This window comes from Carica papaya, chromosome 1 (genome assembly GCF_054855325.1).
Source record: "Carica papaya isolate Zhongbai chromosome 1, ASM5485532v1, whole genome shotgun sequence".
Classification (NCBI taxonomy): Eukaryota; Viridiplantae; Streptophyta; class Magnoliopsida; order Brassicales; family Caricaceae; genus Carica; species Carica papaya.
Window position 1 is genome coordinate 13,502,426 of NC_142309.1, and position 10,820 is coordinate 13,513,245.

The following is a 10,820-nucleotide window of genomic DNA, read 5'->3' on the forward strand; positions in this document are numbered from 1 at the left end:
TTATTAACAACCTCTTCATCTTTATTGTTATAATATTAAATCTATTATTTATTAGTTGTCTAATTCTATATAGATAATTGATTTATAAGCCATTAACACTTTTTGATTTTATTTTCAGAAAAATATAACAATAAGTTATGTGACAACAGTTCTAGAGAGAAGGAAAGACTTGGGCTTATGATGTTAGCGAGACGTGCAAAAGCAATCGCGGAAGGAGAAGTTTAAGGAAAGAAAAGGGGCTTCAGCTCCTGCAGGTGGGTACTTTTAAAAAAATTTATTTATTAGTTTGTAAATAAAAATAGATGTATATATCAAAATAAAAATAAATGAAATGTTTATTGTAAATAAATACCATATGGACAAACATTTTATAGTAACATAAAACATGATCATATCATCAACCGCGTCTACATTTCAAATTACTATTTATAAAAATAATTTATTTAGAAAAAATTTAAAATTATAAAATTGATAGAGACACAAAATCAGTGTGAGGAGCTTATTTGAAACAAAATTAGATTATACAAGACTTCTAAACCATTAATATTTTATATTTCACATAAAATGTGATCAAATTATGTGTTAGAAAAAAAAAAAATTCTAATATATAGGCACCCATATGTAATTTAATTTGTATTACTATATTAAAATATAGTTAATTTAATTAGTGGTATAATAAAGTTAATAATTAATTTTAAGATATTAAATTATCATGAATTTAACACGTAAAGACTAAATTGTTATTTATAATTTGACGAGATGTCAAATTAAAAATAATAAAAATATGTGTCTTTTTAAAGAGTTGTGATCTCCAATTTAAAACTATCAAGAAGTTTGTCTTTCTCACTTCAATAGAAAAACTTACACAGACTCTAAAATTGTTTTAAATTTAAAGAATCAAACTCTAACCATAAAAAATAATCAATTCCACAATTGATCAATGTATATTTCTATTAATTTATTTTCTTGAATTAACATGAAAGATAATTTTATGTTCTAAATATTGATTTAAATCTAATAAATTATATCAGAATTATTCCATTGTTGATTCTTTAAAAAATACCGAATTAAATACAAAGATTAAATTTAGGATTAGGGTTCATGTTTTATATACATGGGATAATAATATATATTCCCATATATTTCAAATTGAGAAATTCTGATGCTCAAATTGCATCACGATTTTTTTTTTTGCAATATCTCAAAGGACTTCTGGATCTGTATTGCACCAATATTAGGGTTGATTAAATAAATAAATAAATAAAAAGAGGCATCACAATATTGCAGCACGCTACGAATTGGGCATGGAGCACGATCACCAACATGTGATTGATATTTTAATTGTTCATGGCCCACTTATTTATATATATATATATATATATAATTGTTGATGTATATATATAATATATATGGTAATAATAATATACTATATATTATGGTAATGTATATAATAATATATTATATATTGTATTTTGATTTAAAGCATAATAGCATGCCTATGATGCTTTTAGTATTGCTGCAGATTTAAGAATAATTTAGATATTATGTGTTGTATGTAAAATGTCATGTACATATATAATATCCATCTTGTAAAAAAATTTAAAGTTTTATTATAATGAAAATTCTTTCTTAATAATCTATGTTGCTAACTGTTTAAACTTATATTTTTTAAATGTTGTTTTTCTCTTTTCTTATTTCTATTGTTTTTCTTTTTCTTGATTTTTGATCATGGGATTTTTGGAAAAATTCCCACACATAGGCATGCATATTTTTCTCTGTTTTTCCTCTTCCACGGGCATCCCACTCACTTGCCCAAAGTGAGGTGCCCGTTTGTTCAGGAAGATAGTGGCATGCACAGACCAGGTGTCCTTCTAGCTTGTTTTGCTTAAAACGGTCGATCATTCTCCTTCATCACACAGTTGAGATCACATGGTTGTGATCCGATGGTGGCCATGAAGACAAAAACTCATCATTGGGTTCTGCAATCGACTCTTTTCTATTCCTTTATAAGGAAGAAAGGAAACTGAGAAGCAGTGGACATTTCGGCGAGCAGAAGAAAAACTGAATGTGAGAGAGAGTGTAAAAGTGAAAACAGGGGGTGAATCGAGAGGAAGGGAGTGAAAGGCTGTGAGGATGCAGAGGTGTGCAAACCTATCCTTCTTAGAGGTAAGCCATTTATGGTGATTTTCTAATGATGTTTAGGTTCCTCTTAAGCTATTCACTTATCCCCAGCTCTTTTTCCAAAACAAAATCAAACTGAGCTCAACTTGGCTATGTTCCTGTTGCACCTTCAGACAGTGCAGGTATGTTAGCCTTCCTTTCCTTTTTTTTTAATTTTAATTCTTAATTTCATTCTGTTTTTAAGGTTCATTTAGGTTCTTAGAAGGATCTTGCTTCATTTAATCCAACTTCACTGACAAATCTACTTCTAAAAATTACTAGTTTGATAAAAATAAACCATAACCCACTGTTGATAATGCAGGAAACCCGTTTATGTTTTTTGGTCATCTAGAGTTAATTTGCTCATATGTATAGGTTGTTTTTGAATTCATTAGGAAGGTAAGACCTATAGTAATATATTTAATGCATGCAATTGTGTTTTATAGACCGCATGATGAATAAATTTAGTTTTTAAATCTAATCTCTACTGCAGTTTTAGGATTGAGTGAATGTGTGTGTGTCATGTGTCCATTTGGTTTTAAATTTATAAATTGAATGGATTTCTGTGTTACTTGCATTTGATGAACTATTTATTGAAGGATGGTAAGATGGAAAAAAAATAGAGATGAACAGAGAAGGTATGTGTTTAGAAAAAAATATAATAAAAATATTCCTCCTTATAAGTTAGTTTTCTACAAAGCCAAAATTAGAAGGAAAAAAAATTTAAATAAATTAAATCTAAAAAAATGAACGATATATACCTATTTAAAAATATTTTTAAAAAATTAAGAAAAATAGAATAAAGTAAATAAAAATAAGAAAATTATCGAAACTAAATAAAAAATTAAAAAATAATAAAAATAAATTATCAAATTGAAATAAAATAAATAAAATTCTTGAAAAATAATTTAATTAAGGAAATTACGAATAAAAGATGGAGTCTAGATGATTAATTAACAAAGAATAAAAAATAATAATAATAAATCTAACGAAGGTGTCTAGTTAATATGTCTATCAGGTACATAGAAGGGGTACTATCAGAATTATTGTTATGACTATTATGACTTTACTGATAGAAACTCTACTCTTAGACAGGGTGGATACCGAACAGTTTACTATTTACTGTTTACTTACATAACTATCATCCCCTTTCTTAGAGATAGTGGTGTCCTCACTGCCACCTTGGTACCGGTTTACGCGTCTGTATGCAGTAGGGTTATAATAATTAAAATAATAAAATTTTACAATAAAACTTCAAATATAAGTTAAAACTTATGTGGGTGTGTGTAATACTCCGACTTTTTGACAATTAATGGATTTCAAGACTACGATATTTTAGGCCTTTAGCCATGTGAAATTTTCATCAAAATTACGAATCATTTTCATTTTCCAAAATTTTTATCTGAATTAACCAATTTTAGGAGAAAAACAATAAGGAAATACACAACTTTAGAAAACACAACCCATAGCCCACGGACCATGACCCCTAGCCTGCGAGCCGCAACTTGCAAGCCATAGCTCGCGACCATAGACAGCCCACGTGAGCAAGCTCGCATGCATAGTACGCAACAAGGCTGTGCATAGTGCACAGTGTGGTCACCTATGCTCGTGCGCAATGCTGCAACGCACTGTCACCGACGGGATAGCCTTGTCTCATCGGTCAATGGCCACACTTAGCCTTTCTTTTCTTATATTGGACATCTTGGTGGGCCCCAAGTCCACCCCTTCACTCCATTTCGCCGATTTCTACCAAGTGGCGCAAATCTAACCTTTTTTTTTCTATTTAAACCTTTTCCTCTCCATTTCCTCCACACTATTTTATTTATTTATTTTTTTAAATTTAGAGAAATAAGAGAGACTTTTAGAGAGAAACAGAGAGAGAGAGAGAGAGAAGCGACTTTTAGAGAGAGCAAAGAGCAAGAAAGAAAAAAAGAGTTTGGAGTTTCACAAGCTCGTTCAAAGGATTTCTAGAAGCTTTTCTTTCGCTACCAAAAGGCTAAGTCAACTTGGTCACAGTTAAGAGTTCCTTAATATTTATTTCTATGCCTTTTAGTGTTATTTTTAGATAAACAAAATAATGATAACGTAAGATAGTTATGAATGCTTGCTTGGTGACATATTTGGATTTATGTTGGTAAATTATTTGGTAATTTTATACTTTATTTTGAGTGAGTGACAAAAATAGAATTTTTATGGGTATTTATCTTTTGCCTTACTCTTAGTAAGAGTAAAGAGGAGTATTTTAAGGAGCCCTGGCTGCGAGAAATCCTGATGGTCAATATCAAAAATAATGGATTCTTGGCCAAATGGGTTAAACCCCATAGGGTTTCGAACTTGAAGCATAATGAATGAGAGTTTATTACATGATTGAGATGTATGAATTCTTGTGTAAAGTGATGTTTTGCATGGTTGACTTGTTGGTTTGATATTTAATGTCTCCACAGTGTTTGATATTGTTTAATCATGGGAATATTGAGCATAATGCATTAAGGTTAGAAGTTGCATGCGGGTTTGGCGCTTCACCTTACCTTGGTAATGGTGAAGAGGGTTATTCTAGTGGACTTTAGTTCAAGAAGATGACTCGAAGGTCAAGTCTGAGTAAAATGAGCCTTCAGGCCGGACATGAGCCATCGACTGGATGGGTTATGGAACCCTTAGCAAGTTGGAAATGGTTGTGTTAAACATGTAGTATGCATATGAAAGAATATGAAATTATTGTGAGAATGAAATAAACAAATGAAAAGAAAAAAGAAATATATTTAACGGTTATCTCTGCCCTCTGAATAAGTGTTGGTGAATCGCTCCCTTTGATGATTGGTGTTCCCTTTGATGAGAGAGGATACATGTTAGGTATATATATGACCACCATAGTGAATGGATTACTATGGTTAGAGCTTATATGGGGAAATGATAAAGAACCAAGGATGGGTCAGTGTTTCACAGTGTTAGTTAGGGATCCCTTCTGCCCTCAGTGGATATGTTGTAATAGTTTCACCATGAAGGTTAGTAAAAGCCAAAATAAAATTCAAATAAGGTTTAGAGCATCATCCTTAATCTGTATGATGATATTTCTGTCGCATGATTCATCGTTCTTACCTCCTGACATCCTTTTGATCGTCATTTTGTTAAACTTCTCTATTTATCTGACATATTACTCCTTTGAATATGTGGGTTATAGTGTAGGTCAATTAATGGTGTCTTTAGCATGATTTTTTATAAAGACAACTATTTTCCATATGATTAAATGACTCCATCCCACAACGAAACCCCAAGGTAAGAGGTATAAAAGTTTTATTCAAATTGTTTACTCTTTAAATATTAGTCGTGTGATATCAAATATTATTTTCCTTACTGAGTTTATATGAAACTCATCCCTAGTCTGTGCCCTTCCCCCTCTGGTGTCGAGAAAGTTGAGGGTTCACTCTCTGAGCCACCTCTTGAAGCCTAGTTAGACCCAGTTCTAGACTCTTGATAATATTGTATGACATAATTCAAGTGCAATAATTACTCCGTACTCTGATGAGGTTTCCTGTGAGGATCCTACCTTGTACTTAAGTGCCATCTTATGGCCTTATTATGAGGAACTGAACTTGGAAGGTTGTAAGGGATTTCTTAATTTTGCTTCAATGTCAAAAATTTTATTTTACACTTGTAACTATTTAAGTACTTGGCTCCCTTTTACCTATTATGTGTCATAAGGTTAGATTTAGTTGACATTTCAGACTTAGATGTCTGTGTTGATTGCATCAAAGGAAAACATACTAAACAAAAGAGACTTGGTGCCAATAGATCCTCATGCGTCTTAGAATTGATATATACGAATATCTGTGGTCCATTTCTTTCGACTTTTTGGAATGGTCAATGATATTTTATATCATTCATAGATGATTATTCACCGTTACGTGTACCTATATCTTATTTATGAAAAGTCAAAGTCACTAAAAAATTTTCAACATTGAAGTTGAAAACCAGCTCAGTAAGAAAATAAAGTGTGTTAGAACTGACCATGATGGTGAGTACTATGATAGATATGATGGTTTAATAGAACAATGTCTAAGTCCATTTACTAACTTCCTAGAGGAATGTAGAATCGTTCCATAATACATATGTAAGGTTCACCTAGTATGAATGGTGTCGCTGAATGACAAAATAGGACTTTTAAGGATGTGGTAAAGATCATAATTAGTCATTCTACCTTACCATAGTCACTTTGGGGAAAAACACTAAAGATAGTAGCATATATCCTTAATATAGTGCCGACTATAACAACTGTGAAAACACCTTATGAGATTTTGACAAACCGAAAGCCTGGTCTGAAGCACCTTCATATTTGGGATCTCTATATAAAGCTCGATCTTATAGACCAAATGAAAAGAAATTGGAATATTAAGCAACTGTTCTATTAGTTAATCAGATAGATCTAAGGGCTAAAAGTTTTATGATCCCACAACAAAATAATTTTTGAAACAGGAACTATAATATTTTTTAAGGATGTTGAGTTTTGGGGGGAGATATAGGGTTAGAGATATTGTCTTTGAAGAGGAATCAATTTCGATTCCTATTACTGCTTCTGACAGTATACAAGTTCCAGTACATGTCAACGCTAAAAAAGAAGATATGGAACTAATACAAGACAATATTGAATACTTCCTACTCAAGTTAAAGTGATTGTTCTTGGAGAATAAATTCAACAACCTCAAGAGTCAATGCCACTAAAAAGATCCAGAAAAGAGTTTCCTCCAGATGACTATGTAGTATCTCTCCAAGAATATGAGGATACTGATATAATAGAGAAAAATGATCCAATCAATTTCCATCAAGTCATACAGGATTCTAACTCTTAAAATGGATCGATGCAATGAATGAGGAGTATAAATCTATACAAGACAATCAATTTTGGGATCTTATCTTGTTACCTTCAGGTAACAAGCTCATTAGTTGCAAATGGATATTTAAGACTAAGAGGGATTCAAAAGGTGATATGGAAAGATATAAAACTCGTATTGTAGCTAAAGGCTTTACTCAAAAGGAAGGCATTGATTACAAAGAGACTTTCTCTCTAGTTTTATCAAAAGACTCTTCTAGGATAATCATGAGTCTTGTTGTACATTTTAATCTTGAGTTACATCATATGGATGTTAAGATAACGTTTCTCAATGGTGACATTGATGAAATGATCTATATGGTGCAACTAGAAAACTCAGCGTTTGGTGATCCAAAAAAAATGGTTTGTAAATTAAGAAAATTCATTTATGGACTCAAATAGGCTTCTTGTCAATGGTACCATAAATTTTATCAAGTAGTTATCTCATTTTATTTTGAGATACATAATGTTGAAGATTGTGTGTATTACAAGTTCAGTGGGAAGAGGTGTATATTTTTGGTTTTGTATGTTGACAACATACTCTTTGTGATAACCCTCACCTTGTTATTTGATAAATTTCAAAATATTTTTCGGTTATTCTATTTTTATTTTATTTTAATGACTTTTGGAAGTTGTTTGAGAAAATTTATGCATGATTGTCTAAAAAAAAGAAAAAAAAAATTAAAGAAAATAGCATGCAGGATTCAAATCCTAAAAGCCAACTCACGGCTCGTGCGGAAAGCCTTGTAGGTGCTTGCGTGCCTTGAGGGCAGTTCTCCCTGCCTGATGATAGGACCTGCCCACCTGCACGTACGCAGACAGATTATGCCCACATCCCATTGGCTAGCTACTGTTCGGTACAGACCATTATTAGCCTCTGCAAGGCACCTTTGCCACTTAGTGTGCATCAGCCAGACCTCCACCTACACAGTTGGCCACTTAGTCGATCAACGATTGCTCTATCATGCATGTGATCCGACAGATCACTTTGCTTCGACCTTGCATATTTAAGCCTCGTTTTTTCATCAATATTTCAAAATTTAAGAGAAGAATTTTTATAGAAAAAAATGGAGCGCAAGAGTGAGAGAAGGGTCGTGAGTTGCTGTCTCCTCTTCTACCGCTGTACTCAATACAAGTTTGTCACTGTGTCCATCTTTTCTTCTTTGATTGGTAAGCATTAACCTTCACCTTTTGTTTTTCTTTCATTTGATGCTTATACACCTCACAATAACCATCTTTTTTTAAAAAAATAAAGTGTAGATAGATTTTGCATTTTTTGGGAGCTATCCTCCACCTTCTATTGCAATAGTTTTCTTCTTTAAACTCGAGAGTTTTTCAGCTTTTTTAGAATCTAAAATGCGGTTAACTTTTAGTAAGGATGGGAGCAATATTTCAATGCTTTTAATCAATTTTATACATCATTTGAAATTGTTAAAATGTCAAAAAAAATACATACATGAGGTTATGTGAAGTGTGTGTGTGTGTGTGTATGTTTAGAATAGTTTTAATATATTTTGGGATAAATATTTTGCTATGATTGTATTTAGAAATTTGAATTTGGTGTTCATGCATGTTTAAAAATTGATCTTAAAAAGTTGCAATGTAGAATGGTGTTCAGAAATTAATGGGAAAGGCTTCTACCTTGGCCTAGTGCAACAAGGACATTGATGTGCCGAGACACATCGCAATATAGGCACAATCATGTGCCAAAAGTGCAATGGACATTGTCTGGGCACATATATTTACCGGGATATAGCCCTTTACATGCAGCACGTGTGCAAAGTTGTAGCATATTCGTATGGAGGCTTCGCTAGGCGTGCATGCGTGTTGAGGGAGCTCATGGAAGACCTACGTGTGAATGTGCGACACTACCTTGGCACGCTGCAGTGGGGGGTTAGCCCCTAGTATGCATAACACATGTTTAAGCACTTCGCTCGACTAGGCGCCTAGGCGTGGATGATCGTGCGCGATGGCACTTTATGTTGCACAGATGATGAGGCGAAGACACAATGTGTCATGCAAACGCGCACGGACATGTCACGCAAAGAGACATGAGCATCCGTGCATGGAGGCCTATTAAGACAGGCCCAAGGTGTCCGAACAACCTGCCCTAGGCATGCTACAACGCAGCCAGCCTAGGCTGCATGACCTTGCTAGACATACCCGTGTGCCACGAAGGTCGTGCAACTGGTCCCTGTCTCACCTAATTAGTGAGTGCATAAAGGGACTGTCCTCGTGGGCCTTCGACTGAATGTGGGCCCAAACGGGTTGGGTTTGCTTGTGGGTCTTGATACGGTCTAGGTTATGTTTTGCAGGCCCAATTGGCCAATGATTGATTTAATAGGCCATGTTTGGCTTACTTCTTTTAGATGGGCCTTGATGGGGCTAGTTTTGTTAGATGGGCCTTATTAGGCCAAGAGATAATTGAAAAGAGCATTGGTGAGCCCAATGGGCCGGACAATGAGAAATTATACGATTTTCTATAAAAGGATGACGAATTTGGGGATAGCCTTAAAAACCAATCATTGATTGTTATGTAAACATAAATTAACAAAGAAAGTCCTAAATCCATTTAACGATTATTATGGAAGGGTTACCGCTATCTATCCGTTCATTGACTTTTGGTGAACCACTCCCTGTGAATGGATACTGTATTGACTTTTTTTCTAACGAGGGTGGATCACAATTGATTGTAGGGGTCATAGTAGTGAAGTAATGTCGTGATCATAGAGCCTTAGTAAATTATCGTATTATGAATTGAATTGTTTCCCCATTCACAGTTGTAGTTGGGCATCCCTTCTACCCTTTGTTGATATAGGTCTAAACAGGTTTGCACGAAGGTCTATAAATAGTAAAAATTACATTGAGTTGAAATAATTGAAGGAGTTAAACACAAAATTGTCTAGTTATTATATAGTGGATTGAATTATGATTTGCCCTAAAACGCCTCATTTTCAACAGTCTAGTTCATGCAATACAGTGTTCAAATGATAAAAAAAAATATTTCACTAATTGACTTAATGAACTTTTTAAATGTTAATAGTATGGTTATAATGATGTTTTTCTTTACTGAGTTTCATGGAACTCATCCCAATCCATTCCCACCATATGATGTTGAAGAAGATGATCTACCTCTTGACTTGCCCTTTAATGCTACTTAGATTCATTCGTGGATCCTTAAATATTGAGTGCAAAAGTGCATTTTATTATGAGAGAGCTATTTTTTAATTCATAAAAGTAGCTTGAATGATGTTTTATAAATTTTTGGTAGCTAACTTCAATACCTCATAAATACATTTATAAATTTTGTAAGGGATGAATGTAACTTATGTGTTGTAATTTAAATTCAACTGCACTCATATCTGCTATGTATTGGACATGGCTGCCCACCAGGTAGCGGGATGTCACTCTCCTTACAGCCAATGACAAAGAAATATTCCACGAGACCAAAAAATTTCTATCAAAGAATTTTGAGATGAAAGATCTTGGTGAGGTTTCTTTTGTTTAAAGAATTTAGATATATCGGGATCTCTCTCAGGGTATTCTTGGATTATCTCAAAATAGGTATATAGAAAAAGTGCTTAAAATATATAGTATGCAAGATTGTAAACTAGTAGATACTCCTATCACTAAGGGAGATAAATTCAGTCTCAATTAGTACCCTAAAATGACCTTAAAATTAAAAAAATGTAGAAAATTCCCTATGCTTCGGCAATTGGGAGTCTAATGTATATTCCAGTTTGCACACATCCAGACATAACATTCATTATTGGAATGCTAGGTAGATATTTAAGTA